The sequence below is a fragment of the Culex quinquefasciatus genome, chromosome 3 (assembly GCF_015732765.1).
Source record: "Culex quinquefasciatus strain JHB chromosome 3, VPISU_Cqui_1.0_pri_paternal, whole genome shotgun sequence".
Lineage (NCBI taxonomy): Eukaryota > Metazoa > Arthropoda > Insecta > Diptera > Culicidae > Culex > Culex quinquefasciatus.
Window position 1 is genome coordinate 9836142 of NC_051863.1, and position 24093 is coordinate 9860234.

At 33.5% G+C, this 24093-nt stretch overlaps 1 protein-coding gene across 2 annotated transcripts in view; it reads left to right on the forward strand.

The window, feature by feature from the left end:
* LOC6048873 (pseudouridine-metabolizing bifunctional protein C1861.05) overlaps nt 1–24093 on the forward strand; it is a 402385-nt gene that overhangs the window by 324003 nt on the left and 54289 nt on the right. The gene's annotated exons all lie outside the window — the stretch shown is intronic.

The window sequence follows — 24093 nt, forward strand, 5'->3', positions numbered from 1 at the left end:
GTGGGGGCGGTACGACCCTTATAATTTTTGTACGTATTCTTCACGAGTTAACAGAATTTTACAAAAAAGTTTTTTTGAAAAAAGTGATGATTTTGACCAGTTTTCCAAATTTTAAACCCCTAAAATTTGAGCCACAACAATCGTCCTGAGGTCATTCTTATGCTAATTTAGCGAAACTTAAAAAAATACTTTAAAGCACACGACTGAGTTTTAGGGGTTGAAAATTCGAAAAGCTGCTTTTGGTGAAAACCTTCACTTTTTCAAAAAACTTCTTTGTAAATTTTTGATAACTCGTGAAGAACCCAAGCAGACGGTAATAACTTTGGAATAACATTTTTTGACATTTGAAAATACTAGGCCAATAACATTTTATGTTTTTTATAACAAATTTTGTTATTCGCCGTTATGTTTTTTTTTTGTTATTGGACTGTTATTATAATAACAAACTTAAAACATTTAAAGTTATTCTTCGAACAAATCTTTGTTATATTTTTTTGTTATTTTAACAACTAATCCGATCATCCCAATAACATTTGAAGTTTTTCTTCCATAACAAAAAATGTTATTTCCAAGTTGTGTTTGCTTTCAATCAATATCAGACCAATAACAAATTTTGTTATGATAACATCAACTGTTTTTCAACTCTTATGCAAAAATGAAATTTTCAAGAAGAATCCATAACACTTTTTGTTATTTTAACAAAATTTGTTATTGAAATGGCAATACATGCAAATACCATACGTTTATATATCAAAATATTTGTTTTTTATGTTCTACAACTTTGTAGAACATTGTTGAAATCTAAAAAATAAACCTATAAAGTAACAAAAACACTTAATTTTAAAATCAAAAATATTGCTCTAGCTGAAAAATGACCCTGCGGGTTATTTCTCATTATCCACGTGTCTTAGTAAAAATCCACGTCAAGAGTTATCGTAAAATGGATCTCGGATTCGTGATCAGGGACCAAAATTACCCCTAAGAGCAAAGTTTCACGAAAATCGAAAATGGCTCGGGGAAACTTTTTTCTGATTTCATGTGAGTAGCTGGAGAATTACCCAAATATTCTTTTAAAGTTTATGTCGCTCCCTTTTAATAGTGGCTCAAATCCGAAAACAATTCAAAATGCATTTCCCGTCGTTGATAATCACTTTGAGCATGATTGAAACAGTTAAAACAATATTTTGATGTTTTGTGGAATTTCGATGCACAGAGTAGGGTAGGGTAGTCATCAATGAGACACTTTTGGTTTTCAACTTTCAACGATTTTTCTAATGTTTTCATCAGCATGTTTTAATGAGCTTTTTGTTGCATTTTATTTATTTTAGTGTGTTCAAACATTGACCAAAATATGAGATCGAACCGACATCTATAGCCAGAGTTATTCAACTGTCTCATTGTAGACGCACCTGGCAGGAACAATGAGACAGCTGGGGAACAATGAGACACTCTACGAAAATCAATACTTTTCTAGTAAAACATCATATTTTTGTATTGTTACATTACAGATGACTTGCCTTGAACATTTTAGAGCAATTTTGCCAACATGAAACTTTAATTAACAAAAGTTATACTAAAAAGTATTTAAATTTTGTAAAATCCATATATTTATACCAAATAACTTTGTATGTCTGGTTAAATGAAGTTAAAACTCTATAAATATGCCAAAAATCACTTTAAATTCATGTTTGAAAGATTTACATGGATTTTGAAATGTTTAATGAAGAAAAATCAAAGTGTCTCATTGTTACCCATTGGCTAACATGAGTGGGGAACAATGAGACAGCCCTGGATTCTGGGTATATTCTTAATTTTGGTCAAATCTAATGAAAGGACATTGTAGCCCAAATCAATCCCTATTGAACGTCGAAAGAAATTTGAAGAAATATTAGTTTTGGTGTAAATGGCAGCCTACGAGCGAGAAAGTATTTTTTGTCCATAATTTACTTTTACACCCCAGAATCAAACATTTATGAATAACTTTTCAAGGGAGCGTCCATAACCAAAGCCACTAATATGGCAGACGTGTATCCCGTAGACACACCTTTCCTCCAAATATGAGCCTGATTGGTTGATACTACGACTTGTGAGAGCCATTTTATCATTGTTCCCCGTGTCTCATTGATGACTACTCTACCCTAAAACATATTTTCCGAAAAAAAATGTTTTTGTCAAATCTAAGATTTTGTTGAATGTAATGATTGTAAAACAACTGTAGTGGTGAACAACTCATTTTACAACACTACAACACTACAACACAAGTTATTTAAATTTCCATTTTTATGTTTTTGTAAAGAAGCATTACATAATTCTAAATTTGTAAAATTTCAACAAATATTATAAATCTTTTGAAAAAATACCGATAACAATACAATAAATGTATTAAAAATGACTAACTAATTTCGTTTTTCAAAAATAAATCTATAGAAAACTGGCACAAGGATGAAAGGATTAAATTAGAAGCCATCAAAATATTTAAATCATAGTTGAAAAGATGACAACAACTTTAAAACTGTTTGATTTTCCATGTAGCATTTCTTTGAACAGTTTTTTTATTATTTTGTTAGTTTGAGTATATAAAACATTTTGATCAACACCTTGTGATCTTAGTTTGTCATATTTCATGTTAGGCTGGTACAAATTTTATTTAAAGTTTTTGTCACCACCCGCCAATTTAATGGCAAAACATCTGATCTAGTGTAAAATGCATTTTAAAACACCTTTTTCATGCAAATGTAGAAACTGTGGCTTGTTATTTTTTTTTAAATTTCAAAGTATGGCATGTAATCCCTCTTTTAAAATGATAAAATTAACTTTCAAATTTAGAGCATATTTTCAACAAAAAAAAATCAAGCCCAAAGTCTTCCCGAGCAGACGGAAATAACTTGGGAATAACATTCTTTGTTATTTGAAAATACTAGGCCAATAACATTTTTTGTTATTTATATCAAGATTTGTTATTCGCCGTTATGATTTTTTTGTTATTGGATTGTTGTTGTAATAACTGACTAATAACATTTTACGTTATTTTTCGAACAAATCTTTGTTATTATTTTTTGTTATTTTAACAACTAATCCGATCATCCCAATAACGTTTGGAGTTATTCTTCCATAACAAAAAATGTTATTCTCAAGTTGTTTTTGCTGTCAATCAATATCAGACCAGTAACAATTTTTGTTATGATAACATAAACTGTTATTGAACTCTTATGCAAAAATGGATTTTTCAAGATTATTCCATAACACTTTCTGTTATTTTAACATTATTTGTTATTGAAATGGCATGAATTTAGTTATTACCGTCTGTTCGGGTTTATACATCTAAATCTTTATACATTATAACACTTTCCGAGCAGACGGGAATAACTTTGGAATAACATTTTTTGATATTTGAAAATACTAGGCCAATAACATTTTGTGTGATGATTTGTTATTCGTGGTTATGATTTTTTTGTTATTGAATTGTTATTGGAATAACATGCTGATAACATTTTGAGTTATTCTTCGAACAAATCTTTGTTATTATTTTTTGTTGTTTTAACAACTAATCCGATCATCCCAATAACAATTTGCGGTATTCTTCCATAACAAAAAATGTTATTCCCAGGTTGTGTTTGCTTTCAACCAATATCAAACCAATAACAAATTTTGTTATGATAACATAAACTGTTATTAAACTCTTTTTCAAAAATGGATTTTTCAAGAAAATTCCATGACATTTTTTGTTATTTTAACAGTATTTGTTATTGAAATGGCATGAATTTTGTTATCCCGGGCAGACGGTAATAACAAAATTCATACCATTTCAATAACAAATACTGTTAAAATAACAGAAAATGTTATGGAATCTTCTTGAAAAATCAATTTTTGCATAAGGGTTTAATAACAGTTTACGTTATTATAACAAAATTTGTTATTCGTCTGATATTGGTTGAAATCCAAAACAACTTTGGAATAACATTTTTTGTTATGGGACAATACCTCCAACTGTTATTGGGATGATCGGATTAGTTGTTAAAATAACAAAAAATAATAACAAAGATTTGTTCGAAGAATAACTGAAAATGATATTAATCAGTTATCACAATAACAATCCAATAACAAAAAATAATAACGACGAATAACGAATCTAGTTATAAATAACATAAAATGTTATTGGCCTAGTATTTTCAAATAACAAAAAATGTTATTCCCAAGTTATTTCCGTCTGCTCGGGATTACCGTCTGTCCGGATACATCAAAAAAATTATTTAAATATTTTTTTTCTAAAGTTTTATTTTTTTCACAGTTGAAATCTGTGGTCCAAAAGTTCAAAACTGGAAAAATGTGCCAATTTCGCTCAATTTGGCAAAAATACAAAAGATTACATTATAAAATGTATTCTAAACAGGTTTCAATCTAATAAATGACAAATATGTCTCCCCGAGCAGACGGAAATAATGCGGGAATAACATTTTTTTGTTATTGGAAAATACCAGGCTAATAACATTTTTTGTTATTTATAACAAGATTTGTTATTCGCCGTTATGATTTTTTTGTTGTTGGATTGTTATTGTAATAACAAACTATTAACATTTTAAGTTATTTTTCGAACAAATCTTTGTTATTATTTTTTATTATTTTAACAACTAATCCGATCATCCCAATAACAGTTTGAAGTATTCTTCCTAATCTAATCTAATCTAATCAAACCCTAGCGCAGCCAATCTTTCGAAGGGATCCTGGAGAGTGCCTTAGGTTAGATGACGCCTAGCCTCTTCTTGTCATTTATTTACATTTGTAGTGCACCATTGCTTTAGAATGCATTGAAACATCACAAAACGTTAAACCGGCCAGGCCTACTGCGTAAAGTTTACCGCAGAGATGATTCGTTGAATTGGATTGAGTTTGAGCACAGGGTTTGTGTTCAAACCACAATACAATTCTGAATCAACAAGGGAGGAAGAAGCGTGGGGACACACCACCATACGCTCCGAGTTTTGGTTTTAGGTTATTATTCGTTGGGAGCACCATGCTAAGAAGTTTTGGTGCTCCGGGATCCTCAAGGAAGGGACATTGTATTTCCACGAATGCCCAGGACACTATTTGCCGTGGTTATAGCACCACAACTCGCTCAATAACAGTTTGAGTTATTCTTCCATAACAAAAAATGTTATTCTCAAATTGTTCTGGCTTTCAATCAATATCAGACCGATAACAAATTTTGTTATGATAACATAAACTGTTATTGAACTCTTATGCAAAAATTGATTTTGCAAGAATATTCCATAATACTTTCTGTTATTTTAACAGTATTTGTTATTGAAATGGCATGAATTTAGTTATTACCGTCTGTTCGGGTCATATTAGCATATTTTAATTTTAATATTTTTTTTGCCCTTGATTTTTAAGAAGACTTTTTAAAAGGGTGCGGGTGGCCTTGTTGTCTCGTGAAATATTCAGATTTTTCTGATAAAATTCCGTGAAATTTTGAAATCATGCTTTACTTTTCTTAACATCTAAACTAAGTACATTAAGTTGAAGTATTTGAGTTCAACTGATATTCTATCCCAGCCTTACTTCCGTAGGTAAAACAAAATTGCAAAACTAGAATTCCAATGCATTTTATTATTATACTTTTTTTAATATGCTTTTTTAACCACCGCCAAGTCAGCCGATTTCTGCTGGCAGGTTGGAAGAAAATTTACAAGTCAACTTGAGCTTTTGATAGCACCTTTCAGAAAAAATAAATTAATCAACAAAAGTTAAGCGTGGTGAATACAACTAATAGGGCGATAGCAGGCAATCTGTCGAGGTCAGATATGAAATTTCTAATCAAATGGTTGTTTTAATGACCGTCCTGCAGCCTTTTAATGTATGATTTCATGTATTAATGTTAAAAAATATAATTTTTGGTATTATGTATGATTTTTTGTTAATTCATTGTATTGAATTATGAAAAATAGCCAGAAGAAGAACTCAAGTTTGAAATCTTCAATATGAAATTTAAAAAAAAAAAAACCTCACTGAATCCAATAAAGTCATTCATTGGAGCTAATCCTATCAGTTTAGAAACCCTCAACCGATCATTTTTCATCGCTTTCGATGAGACGTCAGTATTTATTTCGCCCCATTCGGTATAATCTTCTCCCCGTTAGTTACAGCAAAGTGGATGATCCTCGCCAACTCTGCTATTCCCCGCTTTGAGAGATTGTTCATTCCCTCACATTTAGCACGCAATATCTGACCACGCGGGGTAATCGGGTTTAAAATCAGCTCCAAGTGAACGATTTTCACCTACTTTTTTTCTTCTAGCCTGGGGCAACCTTTCGGCAGGTGGCCACCGCGGTCCCCGCGGAGGGAGGTGGATTGATTTATCGGCTTGCTGTAGTGCGAAGAAGAAATAACCATCACCACCAGCACCAGGTTGGTTGGTCGGTCAATCTTGCTGGGCTGGCACCCACCCCATGAGGAAAGGGGGGCAGGTCGAATTTATCAAAACAAGCTGGCCAACATCAAAACATTCTCTCTCGCACGGGGGGAAAACTGTGCGGCGCGTTTTCCAACCCCTGCTGTTCCTCCTCGCGCTTGAAGAGTCGAGTCCCGAGACCATCAACTTAAATTGGAAGAGCCGGAGCGAGTGGTCTCAAGTGGTCTAAAAATAACGAACTCTCGTCGCCTTCGTTCCTTGTTCTGACAGTTCGAAGTACTGCCGACTGAGGGTACGGGTGTCGGGTTGGGTGTTTGAAGGGAGGGATATTTTTCACCGGGTGGCATTAATTAATTTGCAATTTGTTAGAAAGTCCAACCATTACCGGGCTAGAAGCCAGGGTGTTTGGGGGGGGGGGATTGGCACAACTCAATCAATTGGGAGTAGTTCGAACTAACTAGGGCAGTCTGGTAGAGGAAAACGGTGTACAATGCTAAATTTGAGTAAAATTAATCTTAAACAATATAAATTTTACGATTTCTGCGACCTTAAATCTCGCGAGCAAAAACATATGCTAATTTCGGTAAAACCTCTTTGATGGACGCGCAGTTCAAACCAAATGCCTTCAAGGAAGGGAGGCTGTTGAACCACCCATCTCAAGTGTCTGACGCAAAGAAAACATCCGCTGCTTGGGGCAACAGTGGCCAAGATCACGATCAGTACTTCCTCTGAGGACGTGGGTACTCGAAAGGGGAAAGTGGTGAAGATTAAAAGTTTATTTTCATAAAACGCTTAAATAATATTCCAAAAAGGCCATTGAAAGAAAAACTTTTAAATTTCAAAAATAGAAAACAACAGATCGTACAAATTCTTTATGATGTGATAAAAAATGGTGAGTATACAAATCGTGAGCACACAAATTTATTCACATTAAAAAATTACAGATATTTTTTTTCGAAGTCTTTGAGAATTGTTCAGGGATGCAAATGCATTTTTTTTTATTTCGTTTTAGACTATCTCTTTCCCTTTTTTATAAAATCCGTAAAATATCTTACCTACCAACCTCCCCTAAAAATCCCCGTGAACGTGCTGACTTTTCCAGCGGCTACGAAAACCAATCAATATCGTAGTGTATAGTATAGTTGCTCAGTCGAACCAGTTCGATTGTTATTTGTGAAAATACGCTCGAATTAATTTCCATCTGCCCAGCAGCAACACCACCAACAATCTTAGTTTGGCGTATGGAAAATATTCCGTCCAGAGGGTGGTGGTGGCCATCGGTAAATATTTACTTCAAAACTTAATTACGATCACCCTCTCTCTCTCTCTCTTTCACTTTTGCTCTCTGACGCCACCAATCAACCACCCCCCTATCGGGGGAACACGTGATGAGGGGCTAGGGGAGCTGCACTGGTTCTAATATTCAACGTCTGTTAGCGGGATGCACGTCTTCTGGGAGCTCCCCAACGTGGGAAAAGGGGGAGGGGTGGAAAAGTAACGACTGTTTATACACGATGGGGGAGGGAGAACGTTACGTTAGTTTTTTTTTTTTTTTCTCTCGATTTTGTACTACACAAACATTTTAAGCGAAAAACTCACACCGTCCGACTCGGAGTTGATTACGGCTCGAGTTCATTCGGTTAATTTGACGTGCTAATTGGTGCAGTTAGGTGTGATTGAGAAACTGGAAATATGTAGCGATAATTGGTTTGAAGTTCAGCGGAGCGTCAAGGTCAGAACCGATGTGGGGGGAAAGTTTTCAGTTTATCTGAATCGAGCGATCAAAACGATACTGAGGTTTTTGAAAAAAGTTTTTGAAAATCTTGTCTTTTTCTAAAAATTGGCTATCTTAAAAAAGCTATAAAATCGTCTTATAACATCTTTTATAAATAATATATATGGGTCATTCCAGGTCAACTGAGTACACATATGGACTCGACCTTCACCGATTTGGACCAAACTTGGGGGGAACGTTCATCTATCGATGGTTATCAGAAATCTTAAGTTTGGAGCTTTTCAGGCCATCCCTCTATTTTTGGCACCGCCCTCTTTGTTGACGATTTTCTTTAAAAAAAAAACTTTTTTAATCATAACTTTGCAACTATTTGAGCAAAAGACTTTCTACAGGTTGCATTTTATAGAAAATTGTCCAAGGAATTCGATAAAAATAAAATTGTAGCCCATTAATGCCCCCTAATATTATTTTTAAACGTTTTAAGTTTAAAAATTCACTTTTGACCAATTCCATAATTTTTTTTTATTTTATCATCATCGTGTTCCCCGGACAATTTTACATAATAATCAATGTAAACCTCAAACTAAAATGAACTATTGGCGAGAAACAGTGATTTTACTGAAAAAAGTTCGATTTTGCGCAGCACTCTGTCCTATAAATTCAAATCCGAAATAAGCTTCCCACATATAAAAAACGAACTATGCGGTATTCAACCCTTTTTGTTTAAAAGTACACCATGTACTTCCGAGTTCTGCGCAAAATCAAACTTTTTTCAGTAAAATCGCTGTTTCGATGGTGATGGTGATAAAATAAAGAAAATATAAGGAATTGGTCAAAAGTTATTTTTTAAACTTAAAACGTTGAAATATAATAATAAGGGGCATTTAAGGGTTAAAGTTTTATTTATCAAATTCCCTGGGCAATTTTCTCTACAACCTATACAAATCTATACAACAACCTGTACAACAACCTTTTGCTCAAATAGTTGCAAAGTTAGGATTAAAAGAAAAAAAAGTTTTTTAGAAAATCGACAAAAAAGAGGGTGGTGCTGAAAATAGAGGGAAAGCCCAAAAAGCTCCAAACTTGGGATTTCTGATAACTGTCGATAATTGAACGTTCCCTCCAAGTTGGGTTCATATCGGTGAAGGTCGAGTCCAAAAGTGTACTCAGTTGACCTGGAATGACCCATATTTTTTAAAGAATAGAAGCTATATTTTACAGGATAGCAATTCTCTTCGAAATTGGCCGATTTCGTGCATTTTTGTTTTTTTTACCTAAGGAGCCATTTTGCGTAATTTTTGTTTTCACTTATTCAAGGCTGCATACAATTTTGGCGACAGAAAATTGTACGCAAATTTTCGAAAAGCTGTATCTCTTGAAGGAATTTCCTGATCGGTTCAGGGGGGAGGGGGGACTGTTCTGAAAAAAGTGATCAGAAATGGTTTTGAATCGTGTTTTTACCGTTGTACATAAAAATTTACATTATTTTTTTTTTTTTGAAAAATATGTTTAGGGGACAAAAACCCGCAACTTTTGAGCTATAGAAATGTATGGACATAATATTTGCAGCCGAGTTATAAATTTTTGAAAAATATTTTTTTTAATGAAAATATAAATTTAAGTTAATTTTTTAACGTGTTAAATTTGTCAAAGCTGCTTAAAGTTCAATTTTAACGAAAAAAAGTTTTTCCTTTCTTTTTTCAGATAATGTTCATGATTGCCCATTAGGGTGACAAGAAAAAAATAAAATTTTGGAATATCGTGAGAGATCCAGAGGGTATCGATTCTTTAGGTAAAAATAAGTAAGGCCGTTGCAAATATTTTTCATAGTTTATGTCGCTCCCCTTTCAAAATTTGTCCGAAAAATCAGGGGGCAAAAAAATATTTTTTCAAAAAACCTTCAAAATTTTAATAGAAACAGTAGTTAAATCAACTGAAAACAATCTTAAATGCATTTTTCTGCATTGATAATCATATTTAGCATGTTTGGGCTGGATTTAAAATATTTTGAATTTTTATGGAGTTCCAATGCACAGAATCGATTTTGGTCAGAGGCGAGGGACATAAACTTCAAAAAATATTTGCAACGGCCTAACCGTGCCAATTTTTTTTTTCGCTTTTTATCGTTGAAGTTTGTTTGGGAAAATTCGAAAAAAAAATTATGGGGAAAAGCAAATATTACCGGATTTCATAAAAAGATGACGTTTAATGTGTCAAATCATTGTCAAGTTTGAGATTCTTATGTAAAATTTTATGATTAACAACCTTGTCGAAGACCGCAAAACGATCCGAGTTATCCCTGACGATTTAAAGAAGACGTTTTTGTATGAAAAGATTTTTTTCACCAACTTCATCCATAAGAAGCGACCCTCAACCCTAAACCAATTTTGCTCAAAATGTTCACAGTTACTCAACTTTGCCTAAGGAATCGAATCAGGGGAAAATCCTATTGCCGATTTCTGAAAATATTTTTTCGAATAGTTGAGAAAATTTCCAAAAACAATCTCATCCAAATAGCCTATATGAAATTTCTTGTACCAATATCTCATAAACTAATGGTTCTATTTTTAATGTAAATTGAAACATGTATGATAATATCTTTCCACTCAACAAAAGATCAGCAAAATCCAAGTGGGGTAAAAAAGGTGTTCTATAAACGGTTTGGTTTGTATCATGCAATAGGAAATCAAACAGAAATTAATTATCTCTGACTGCTACAGATCAAAACAAACAAACAGTTTTTTTTTGCTGACTTGGCTGGTTATGAAAATTTTCCAGCCCAACCGGGGGAGCAAAATTAAAAAAACACACACACCCCACCATTTGGATAGATGATTATGCCGACGTGTAGTAAAAATAAAACCCACATTTTCTAATTAAAACATCAAGTGAAATTCGTGCACCACCACCAGGGTAGGAAAAAAAAAGCTGGGGGAAAAGTGATGTGCGGGATGTTGTTCGTTGGTTTACCAGAAAAATAATATCATTTTCCACACCACTGAAACCCCGAGAATTCGAGGTTGGGGTTGGGGTGAGCTAAAGTTAAAAAAAATTCCCATTTCCACAAAGCCGAAATGAGCGAAAAACAAATGTTGGACATTTTACGAGCCAATTAATCCGAGACCCGAGCCGCCACACTTTGAGCATTGGCATGTAAACGCGGTGGAAATTCGATGACGGCGACGTATGATTAATTTCACGCGGAATGGCCGCTGGGGGTGACACGTGTGCTGAATGGTGAAATGCTGCTTTTTTTCTGTTTGGGAAAGTGCAATTAATTGCTTGTGCAAATGAAGGGTTGGTATGCAACACATAGTTAGTTTTATTTTATATTTTCAAAAAATTAATGGTGCGAAAAGACATTATTTATTTTGAATTTTTTTAAAAGGTGAACAATTATAGTCGTCAGTAAAATTCGTAATTCGTAAAATTCACATAACAGAATAAAAACAATTTGAAAAAAGTGATTAATAGTCACGGAAACGCTTTTCTTTTTATTTCTGCATTGCCAATTTCCATAACCGTCAACAGTCCAACTGTACTTCCCACTTCTAGTAGTAAATATCTTCCTCACTTCCAGCGAAATGCAAAAGGCGCATTATGGATCTGGAGGGGAAAAGGTCATCCCCTTCATTGTCGTTGTCGTGGGAATGCCTCGCCGAACCACACTTTGATTTATGTAGGCTCGTCCCAGCGGACTGGCTCAAATGCCCCAAACCAAGTTCCGAGAAGATTGTGCCCCAATCCGGCTGAATCTGGCAACCTTGGACCAAACTTACTTGGCCCGGAATAAATTACACCTCTGTATGTATGTATGTATGTATGATCCCCATACCCGCAGGCAACTTGGTCCTGGAACACATGTGAGCGCTAGGTGAACAATTCGATCATCTTTTACTCCGTAATCTGTACACCCACGTGCATAAGTTTTTTTGCACGAATTTTAGTGCTACAAATACCGGCGCATATATCAAAATGGTTTCCCTCTTCCCTCCCCAAGCGCCAGAAATTTGTAGCGGGTGTAGGGACACTTTGCATAGACGCCCTTGCTCCCATCACGTCACTGAGGGTATGGAGCGACGAGAAATTAATAAGCATGTCCCCTCAGTCGAACCTTCATTAGAGAAGCAGGCAATCCACAACTCACAGCGAACGACCAAGGGAACACCCTACCGCGTATATAATATGGTTGGCGTAGTTGTCTTCAGTGAAATGTATGAATGTTAGAGTGGATGTAAGGGTTATTTGAAATTTTAAAATGGAAAGCTCTCACCAAAAACACGATTCCTTCTAAAACGGCTCAATTCTAATCGTCTCGTTATGTTCCACTCGAATCTTCATTTTTCTTGAATTCTTGTTTTGAATCTGTTTGATCAGCAGAACTCCCGGCAGCGGACATGGTATCCCACGATATACGGTAAGCGTCACATGACTCTGAAGTGGCCAGACGATGAACATCACCCACACCTACTTCAGCCATTCTTGATTGACGCTGTTATCGGCAAGGCCATCCAAAACACCCCCAACGCCGTCGTGGATCTTATGTGGCAGGAACTGGAACTGGACACACAGGAACTCTTCGTTAAAGGTCACTTTTTGAATGTTGTTCCTGCTTTGTTTGCTTCCGTAGTCGTGGAAGTCGAATTTCCAATGTTCCTCGAAAATAACTTCCGACGCACTTTCACCAGTTCCGCTGTTAGTGTTTGGCACCCGAAATAGTCACAAAGTCTTCTTATTTTAACTAATTTCGCACATTTTAAAGAAAATTTCAAAGATAAACGGGAGGTCAAAAATGACAGCAAACAAAAAACGCGTCCGACTCCCCGGAATAAATTACACCTCTGTCAGCCAAAATCCACGGCACTCCTCCTCGGTGTCAAGTGTGGTTTGAAGAAAGTTCCAGCAAATTTGGCGAAATAATTCAAATAATTTTTAATTTAAAGCCTAATTTTATAAAATTTAGTTTTGAAGACTGAAATTTTCTTATGTTTTTCCGTTTTTTTTATACTTGATTTGTAAACTCGACTGGAATCGTCCAAAATGTTTGTGCTGAATTTTTAACCATCCCCCCTGTCCGTAACGAATGGTTCTGCTAGCCCAAAGCAGCCGCAGTCATGTCCAGCAGCAGTGGCCGTTGCAGACACAGACGGTTCCGCTGCTCCACCCATCCAAGTGCAATGGAATTTCGTCAAAGTCCACCTGAACTCCACCGAGATTGGATTCCGAGAATCCCACCTAGAATCATGCTCCTGGAGTGGAGGAGTTTGCTGGCTGCTACCTTCTTTTCATGGTACGTTTCGGATCGTCGGACGTTCTTCTTCCTTTTTTTTCGAGGTGCACCTTCTGGGAACAGCAGAACCGAGCTATGAAATATTCATCGTCTGATTGATTTATGCTCATTGCACATCACCCCAGCGGCAGAAATCGGTTCATCGAGCTGCAATCAGGTTGATTTGATACGGGACGCGTCTAACAAGGGCTGGGCTCCCGTTGGAGGAATAATTGGGGTTAGATTTTTAAACTCTAAGATGATTACGTAAGCATTTTAATTTCGAGCATGTGTTTGTGACCGATCTGTTTCTGAATTCGATTTCTGAGTAAAAATAAGGTACACGGAGAAAAATGAGCTCCCAACATCGTTCATGACATTGGAACTCATGATTAAAGTGGTCAAATTTCGTGGCACGTTTTAAAAAATAATAATAAATTTGATTTGGTTTTTGCTAATTTTTGTACCTTGGTGTCTTTACCGACTAAAGAGCCCAAAGGTACCCTATACGTTTATAAATGCGAAAATAAACGCAAACAATCCGTCATAAGCATGCATATCACCTTCGTCCAAAAATTCACTTAATATTACACACTGCATGTACAATTTTTGGAAACACAAAAAAAGGTTGCAACCGACGGGAATCAAACCCAGCACCAACAGTAAGGACTGGCGCCATAGCCCGCTCGGCCATAAGACCGATGAAGAATGAAATGGAATATATGAGCTTGACATTTTGGTCAAGTAGGTTTCCTATACTGATGGGCTACATATTTTAGGGTGTAATATTACATAGATTTTCATAAAATAATGCAAAATTTATTTCACACCCAGATTTTTACACGCAGCTGGAAAACTATTTTTTTGCTGTGTATGGTTAAGGTCGAGAAAAGGGGAAAAAGTCGAGGGGGATTAAAAAAAACTAAATTTTAAATTTCAAGCCTGATTTTCAAACAAATTTAGGTAATAAAAGTATCACAAAATGCTTATTACATCATAACAGTTATCACAGCAAAAAACGTAGCAATGCAGCTGCATGTAAGAGCCCTGCTTGTAAAAAATGCATTATTTTATGAAATTTGATGTAATATTACACCCTGAATTATGTAGCCCATCAGTATGGGAAACCTTCTTGAACGAAATGTTAACCTCAAATATGCGTTTACCCTATCCAAACTTCATCGATCTGATGGCCGAGCGGGCTAAGGCGCCATTTTTACTGTTGATGCTGTAAATCCCGTCGGTTGCAACTTTTTTTGTGATTACAAAAATTGTACATTTTCACAAAAATGATGTGCATGCTTTTGCATGCGATTTTACCATCGCTTTTCTGCTATTAATGATTAAAAAAATTGCAAAATATCTATGAATTGAAAAAAAAAATACGTCTAAGAACAATCTGTGATCCCAAAATTCATTTCATTCATTCAAAAACAAACATTATGCAATGTACTTTGAATATTTTACAATCGATTTTACAATTTTTTTTTTTCAATAAAAGTTTCAATTGAAGTCAATCATTGGTTTTTGCCCCCTCACTTTTTAGGGAAAATTTTAAAGAAAAAGTGAGATAAAAACTTGAAATAAAATTGACAATTTTTGATTTTTTTTTAAATTCTATATTAGAAATTTCAAATATTTTTTCCCAAAATATGGAACTCAGATTTTTCAACCTTTTTGTAATATAACTTTAAAAACGCCCCTTAAATAGAAAAATATGGACAGTTGAATTCGCAGAAACCAACTTCAATTAATATAAACAAACAATTTAAAAATATATTTTTTTTCTTTTTTTTAGGTATAGATTTGGTTTAGACAAAGTTTAACTCAAAATAAAAATAAATCACCAAAACAACATAGAATGTTTTTTAGTTTGTTTTGCGTACTGTTTCCCAAAATTTCCAATACACAATAATTTGTTTATTGAGCAATTCCAGCTGAAATCAGGAATTTTTCTGGTACTTTTGTACTCGACCCTCTAGGATTTCAATGAAACTTTGTAGACATGTTATCCTGTTCCTATATGAGCCATTTTTGTGTATATGGAGCCAATAGTACTCGAAAATAACATTTGAGGAGGGCGTAAGGTATTTAAATATTTTTGTATTTTGCAATTAAAAAATAACTGTATCTCGAAGCCGTTGCGTCGTATCAAAAAGTGGTCAAAGACAAACTTGTAGGAAATTGGAAAGTTTTCTGAAAAAAAATACACTGAAACAAAAATACACGCCACATCAATGAGATTTTTTGATTTTTAAGTCCAAAACTTAAATTTAAAGGTGATGTCACGATTTTTTTCGTTCAAAATTTTTGAGGAAATAGCCTAAAATATAACCAAAAGACTGACGATAAATGCAGGATGGAAAATCATTTACTAAAACTGTTTTTTTAAGTGGTTTAAACGTCATAATTTTTAAAAACCAGTAGTGGAAATCGATTCTCCAGACAATTTTACATAAAAGTCTCCATATTGACCATTGTCCTATGTCCATTCCTTGGGAAGATACAGCGGTTTTAAAAATAAAAATGTTGAAAAAACGGTTTTTTTGTGGTTTTCGGCGATTTCTATATGACAGACTTGGTTTTTCAGTCGCGTAAATATTTTTACCAGAAAGCTCGTCCAATTTCCAATAAGTTTGCCTTTGACAGCTTTTTGATTTATATAGTTTTTATATTTACTAATGCAAATTTACTGTCCTGGTTTCTACCACACTGAAGAAAATATTCTATTTTCAGTTATTAGCAATGCAATTAAGCTTATATCTGTAAGCCCTTACATCCAATTGAAATGCTGTCAAAGGCAAACTTATGGGAAATTGGACGAGCTTTCCGGTAAAAATATTTACGAGACTGAAAAACCAAGTCTGCCATATAGAAATTGCCAAAAACCACCAAAAAAACCCGTTTTTTCAACATTTTAATTTTTAAAACCGCTGTATCTTCCCAAGGATTGGACATAGGACAATGGTCAATAACGAGACTTTTATGTAAAATTGTCTGAAGAATCGATCCCCACTACCGGTTTTTAAAAATTTTAACGTTTAGACCACTTTTCAAAAAAAACTGTTTTAGTAAATGATTTTTGTATTTTTTTAGAAGAGACATACCATCCTGCATTTTTCATCAGTCTTTTGGTAACATTTAAGGCTAATTCCTCAAAAATTTTGAACGAAAAAAAATCGTTACATCACCTTTAAATTTAAGTTTTAGACTTAAAAATCAAAAAATCTCATAGATGTGGCGTGTATTTTTGTTTCAGGGTATTTTTTTTCAGAAAGCCCGTCCAATTTCCTACAAGTTTGTCTTTGACCACTTTTTGATACGACGCAACGGCTTCGAGATACAGTAATTTTTAAATTACAAAATACAAAAATATTTAAATACCTTACGCCCTTCTCAAATGTTATTATCGAGTATTATTGGCTCCATATACACAAAAATGGCTTATATAGGCCCAGGATAACATGTCTACAAAGTTTCATTGAAATCGGAGAGGGTCGGGTACAAAAGTACTGATTTGAGCTGGAATTGCTCTATTTTTTATTGCCGAAAGAGCAGCAACTTCGTAAAATCAAAACCAGTTACCAAGATTAAGTGGTTTGTTTATGCAAACTCTGACCAAAAATATCACAAAATCGGTTGTTTTATTTGCTTTTAGCTACATTTTTAATTTAAAACTCGTAGGACATCACTTTGAATATTTGATACATGAAAGATATATGAGAAAACCTTGATTAAATAAAAAAATTAAATGTTATACGAAACAAGCATATTTTTTCACAGCAATATAAAATAATTGCTTTGAGCTATAGGGGAAATCTGTTGAAAACACCTGATTTTTTTTCAATGTGTGTGATTTTGTTGCCATAAATTGATTTGATTTCTGAACAATTTGCTTGCATTTGAAAAAATCGAGAAAAACTTAAATTTCCCAGAAAATAACATAATATTTCGGCCAAACTAAATATTTGCGTATACTAAAATATTTGTTTAACATCTGGAAATGGATTTCCCAATTAATTTCATTGAAAAAAGTATTAGCCATCGCTTTGAATTTTGAGAAATTGGAAGAAAATACTTATTTATATTTGTTTTTTTTTTTTTGCACTTAAATAATATTTTTATATACTAAAATTTGATTTTCGGTGCTGAACCTTTTTGCTTTCATCGTCTTAAATTTTGAATTTCTACTTTCCTACGTAAAACCAGTATTTTCTATATTTTCATTAATTAATTGATTGATTGAATTTATTTTAGATTGTTTTCACTTGATTCAACTTCTATTTTCATTTCCATTTAGAAGTTTTTGGAAAAATATGTTTTTCGCCTTCTGATTTTTCGAACCAAATTTGGAAGGGGGTCACATAAACTTTGGAAAATATTTGCAATGGCCTCGTTGGGATTATTTCCAAGCATCGTTTAAAAACTAGTGTCATTCTATTTTTAGTTGGCTCTAATCACGTCTCCCAAAGTAACTTTAATAATTCAGCTGCCCTTCACTTTACTTTCGCTTGTCACGGCTCATGTTTGCTGCCCATCGCAAAAACGTCCTACACACACACACCCGTCAGTTGGGTTTCGTAATGCAATTTCATTGCACCATAAAAACGGATTTCCCTTTTCGGTTGCGCGCTTGTGTCTGTGTGAGTGGCACTCCGGACGCCCTTCACGAAATTGGACGCGCATATGTTTGCACACACACACACAAAACTTCTTCCCCTCAACCTTTTCCCGTCAAGGAGGACCAAAGGGGGACCATTTCCCGAACCGGATGTAACACCTGATCCGTTGGATTTTGCGAAAGGCAAAGCACAATGCAATTTTCCTGTCCGCTGTTCCCGCTGAACTCCTTTCTCTGCCCTTCTTCGGTTGAATCGGATTGTAAGTAGGTCGTAAATTTGGAACTGAATTTACATATATTTTACCTGCATGTTTGTAGGTATGAACACCACAGCAAACGGGTTTTCTGCAGTTTGGTTTGTGAAGGAAACTTGGAGTGTAACCTTTATGAAAGACATTCACAGAAAAAAGTAATTTTTGTTATTTTTGATCCGTATGGGGTAAGTCTAGCTTAAACACATTTATCTTTTTCTCTGTGTAAAATTGTGCAGTTCAAAGCAGCTCTTGCAGGGAAATTTCAGCTGTGCAACGTATCCTATTCCTATATCGCTTTCAGCTTTAGTCAGAATAATTTCAAAGTAAGGATATATCTTTTCCAAACTGGATTTTAGCACCGTACAATACAAAATGTTATTTTTAGGACGATATTGTGTTGCTCGTGAAATTCGATTAAAAAAAGTGTTTGTAACATCCCCATCCAAAATGTGGGCGATCTTCTTACGGTGAACGTTCCCAACGAAATTTGATTCTAAATCTCTTTCAAGCTCTGTTGCTGCGTTGTCATGTGGGTGTGGCTTAAGGTGCTTTAATCTGTGTATACGTCCTCCGCACTAAGAAGCTGCAGCATTTCCGAAACTGCTCGAGTATTAATGGGATTTCGGGAAGAAAATACGTTTGTTGTGAACTTGTTGTTGTACTCTGAAGTGTGTTTTTTTTTTGTTCCGAATCCGCCGTAACGATCTTCTTTCAGCGAGGAGGAGCAGCAGCAAAAAAAAAACGGGCTCGTCCAACCAACAACAGTCCAGGCAAGTGGTGCGGAATTATTTATACTGCGATTCGGAAGAAGGTGGCGAAGGAGGAGGAGCCGAGACAAATCCAATGAACGTTATGAATAATTGAGTGCAAAGTGACCATTTCCGGCTGCTGGTTTGTGATACTCAGGAACCACTAATGGACCACCCGGGTTTCGGGTGGTTGACTGTCGTATACTTTCGGTCTTAAGGATAAGTGTTGGGAGGTGAAATGAACTTGACAAACAAATGTAATTGAGTTTTATGAATATAACTTGGTTAGTTGCTATTAACTTCTCAAAATGACTGTGAAAATTGAATCTTTTCTGACCTTCTTAATTTATCTTCTATAAAATATCGAATCCAAATGATCAAGATCAAATTTGCTCAATGACCAAAATGACCAAAATGACCAAAATGACCAAAATGACCAAAATGACAAAAATGACAAAAATGACAAAAATGACAAAAATGACAAAAATGACCAAAATGACCAAAATTAACAAAATGCTCAAAATGACCAAAATGACCAAAATGTTCAAAATTACCAAAATTACCAAAATTACCAAAATGACCAAAATGACCAAAATGACAAAAATGTTCAAAATGATCAAAATGATCAAAATAACCAAAATAACCAAAATATCCAAAAAGACCAAAATAACCAAAAAAAAAAACAGAATGACCAAAATGACCTAAATGACCAAAATGACCAAAATGACCAAAATGTTCAAAATGATCAATATGTTCAAAAAAACCAAAATGACCAAAATGACCAAAATAATCAAATTACCAAAATAACCAAAATGACCAAAATTACCAAAATGACCCAAATTACCAAAATTACCAAAACTACTAAAATGACCAAAATGACCAAAATGGCCAAAATGATCAAAATTACCAAAATGACCAACATGTTCAAAATGACCAAAATGACCAAAATGACCAAAATGACCAAAATGACAAAAATGACAAAAATGACAAAAATGACAAAAATGACAAAAATGACAAAAATGACCAAAATGACCAAAATGACCAAAATGACCAAAATGACCAAAATGACCAAAATGACCAAAATGACAAAAATGACCAAAATGTTCAAAATGTTCAAAATGTTCAAAATGTTCAAAATGATCAAAATGACCAAAATGTTCAAAATTACCAAAATTACCAAAATTACCAAAATGACCAAAATGACCAAAATGACCAAAATGACAAAAATGATCAAAATGATCAAAACAACCAAAATGTTCAAAATTAACAAAATGACCAAAATTATCAAAATGACCAAAATGACCAAAATGACAAAAATGACAAAAATGACAAAAATGACAAAAATGACCAAAATGACCAAAATGACCAAAATGCCCAAAATGTTCAAAATGTTCAAAATGTTCAAAATGATCAAAATGACCAAAATGTTCAAAATTACCAAAATTACCAAAATTACCAAAATGACCAAAATGACCAAAATGACAAAAATGTTCAAAATGATCAAAATGATCAAAATAACCAAAATAACCAAAATAACCAAAATGACCAAAATAACCAAAAAAAAACAAAATGACCAAAATGACCTAAATGACCTAAATGACCAAAATGACCAAAATGACCAAAATGTTCAAAATGATCAAAATGTTCAAAATAACCAAAATTACCAAAATGATCAAACGAACCAAAATGTTCAAAATGACCAAAATAACCAAAATGACCAAAATGACCAAAATGACCAAAATGACCAAAATAACAAAATGACCAAAATGACCAAAATGACCAAAATGACCAAAATGACCAAAATGACCAAAATGACCAAAATGACCAAAATGACCAAAATGACCAAAATGACCAAAATGACCTAAATGATCAAAATGACCAAAATGACCAAAATGTTCAAAATGATCAAAATGTTCAAAATAACCAAAATGACCAAAATGACCAAAATAACCAAAATAACCAAAATAACCAAAATAACCAAAATTACAAAAATGACCAAAATGAACAAAATGACCAAAATGACCAAAATGACCAAAAAGACCAAAATAAACAAAATGACCAAAATGACCAAAATGATTGAAATGATCAAAATGACCAAAATGTCCAAAATGATAAAAAAGACCAAAATGAACAAAATGACCAAAATGACCAAAATGACCAAAATGACCGAAATGATCAGAAAGACCCAAATGACCAAAATGACCAAAATGACCAAAATGACCAAAAAGACCAAAATGACAGAAATGACCGAAATTACCAAAATGACCAAAATGACCAAAATGATCGAAATGACCAAAATGATCTAAATGAACGAAATGACCAAAATGACCAAAATGGCCAAAATGACCAAAATGAACAAAATGACCAAAATGACCAAAATGACCAAAAAGACCAAAATGAACAAAATTACCAAAATTACCAAAATGATTGAAATGATCAAAATGACCAAAATGTCCAAAATGATAAAAATGACCAAAATGAACAAAATGACCAAAATGACCAAAATGACCAAAATGACCGAAATGATCAGAATGACCAAAATGACCAAAATGACCAAAATGACCAAAATGACCAAAATGACCAAAATGACCAAAATGACCAAAAAGACCAAAATGACAGAAATGACCGAAATTACCAAAATGACCAAAATGACCAAAATGATCGAAATGACCAAAATGATCTAAATGACCGAAATGACCAAAATGACCAAAATGGCCAAAATGACCAAAATGACCAAAATGACCAAAATGACCAAAATAACCAAAATGACCAAAATAACCAAAATGACCAAAATGACCAAAATGATCAAAATGATCAAAATGATCAAAACAACCAAAATGTTCAAAATTAACAAAATGACCAAAATTATCAAAATGACCAAAATGACCAAAATGACAAAAATGACAAAAATGACAAAAATGACAAAAATGACAAAAATGACAAAAATGACCAAAATGACCAAAATGACCAAAATTACCAAAATGATCAAAATGACCAAAATGACCAAAATGTTCAAAATTACCAAAATTACCAAAATTACCAAAATGACCAAAATGACCAAAATGACCAAAATGACCAAAATGACCAAAATGACAAAAATGTTCAAAATGATCAAAATGATCAAAATAACCAAAATAACCAAAATAACCAAAATGACCAAAATAACCAAAAAAAAACAAAATGACCAAAATGACCTAAATGACCTAAATGACCAAAATGACCAAAATGACCAAAATGACCAAAATGTTCAAAATGATCAAAATGTTCAAAATAACCAAAATGACCAAAATGACCAAAATAACCAAAATAACCAAAATAACCAAAATGACCAAAATGACCAAAATGTTCAAAATTAACAAAATGACCAAAATGACCAAAAAGACCAAAATGAACAAAATGATCAAAATGACCAAAATGACCAAAATGACCAAAATGTTCAAAATGACCAAAATTACCAAAATTACCAAAATGACCAAAATGACCAAAATGACCAAAATGACAAAAATGACCAAAATGACCAAAATGACCAAAATGACCAAAATGATCAAAATGATCAAAACAACCAAAATGTTCAAAATGATCAAAACAACCAAAATGTTCAAAATTAACAAAATGACCAAAATGATCAAAATGACCAAAATGACAAAAATGACAAAATGACCAAAATGATCAAAACAACCAAAATGTTCAAAATTAACAAAATTACCAAAATGATCAAACGAACCAAAATGTTCAAAATGACCAAAATAACCAAAATGACCAAAATGACCAAAATGACCAAAATGACCAAAATAACCAAAATGACCAAAATGACCAAAATGACCAAAATGACCAAAATGACCAAAATGACCAAAATGCCCAAAATGTTCAAAATGTTCAAAATGACCAAAAGGACCAAAATGACCAAAATGTTCAAAATGATCAAAATAACCAAAATAAACAAAATAACCAAAATGACCAAAATAACCAAAAAAACCAAAATGACCAAAATGACCTAAATGACCAAAATGACCAAAATGACCAAAATGTTCAAAATGATCAAAATGTTCAAAATAACCAAAATGACCAAAATGATCAAAATGTTCAAAATAACCAAAATGACCAAAATGACCAAAATAACCAAAATAACCAAAATAACCAAAATAACCAAAATTACCAAAATGACCAAAATGAACAAAATGACCAAAATGACCAAAAAGACCAAAATGAACAAAATTACCAAAATGACCAAAAAGATTGAAATGATCAAAATGACCAAAATGACCAAAATGACCAAAATGACCAAAATGACCAAAATGACCAAAATGACCAAAAAGACCAAAATGACAGAAATGACCGAAATTACCAAAATGACCAAAATGATCGAAATGACCAAAATGATCTAAATGACCGAAATGACCAAAATGACCAAAATGGCCAAAATGACCAAAATGACCAAAATGACCAAAATGACCAAAATGACCAAAATAACCAAAATGACCAAAATAACCAAAATGACCAAAATGACCAAAATGACCTAAATGACCAAAATGACCAAAATGACCAAAATGACCAAAATGTTCAAAATGATCAAAATGTTCAAAATAACCAAAATGACCAAAATGACCAAAATAACCAAAATAACCAAAATAACCAAAATTACCAAAATGACCAAAATGAACAAAATGACCAAAATGACCAAAATGACCAAAAAGACCAAAATGAACAAAATTACCAAAATGACCAAAATGATTGAAATGATCAAAATGACCAAAATGTCCAAAATGATAAAAAAGACCAAAATGAACAAAATGACCAAAATGACCAAAATGACCAAAATGACCAAAATGACCGAAATGATCAGAATGACCAAAATGACCAAAATGACCAAAATGACCAAAATGACCAAAATGACCAAAAAGACCAAAATGACAGAAATGACCGAAATTACCAAAATGACCAAAATGACCAAAATGATCGAAATGACCAAAATGATCTAAATGACCGAAATGACCAAAATGACCAAAATGGCCAAAATGACCAAAATGACCAAAATGACCAAAATGACCAAAATGAC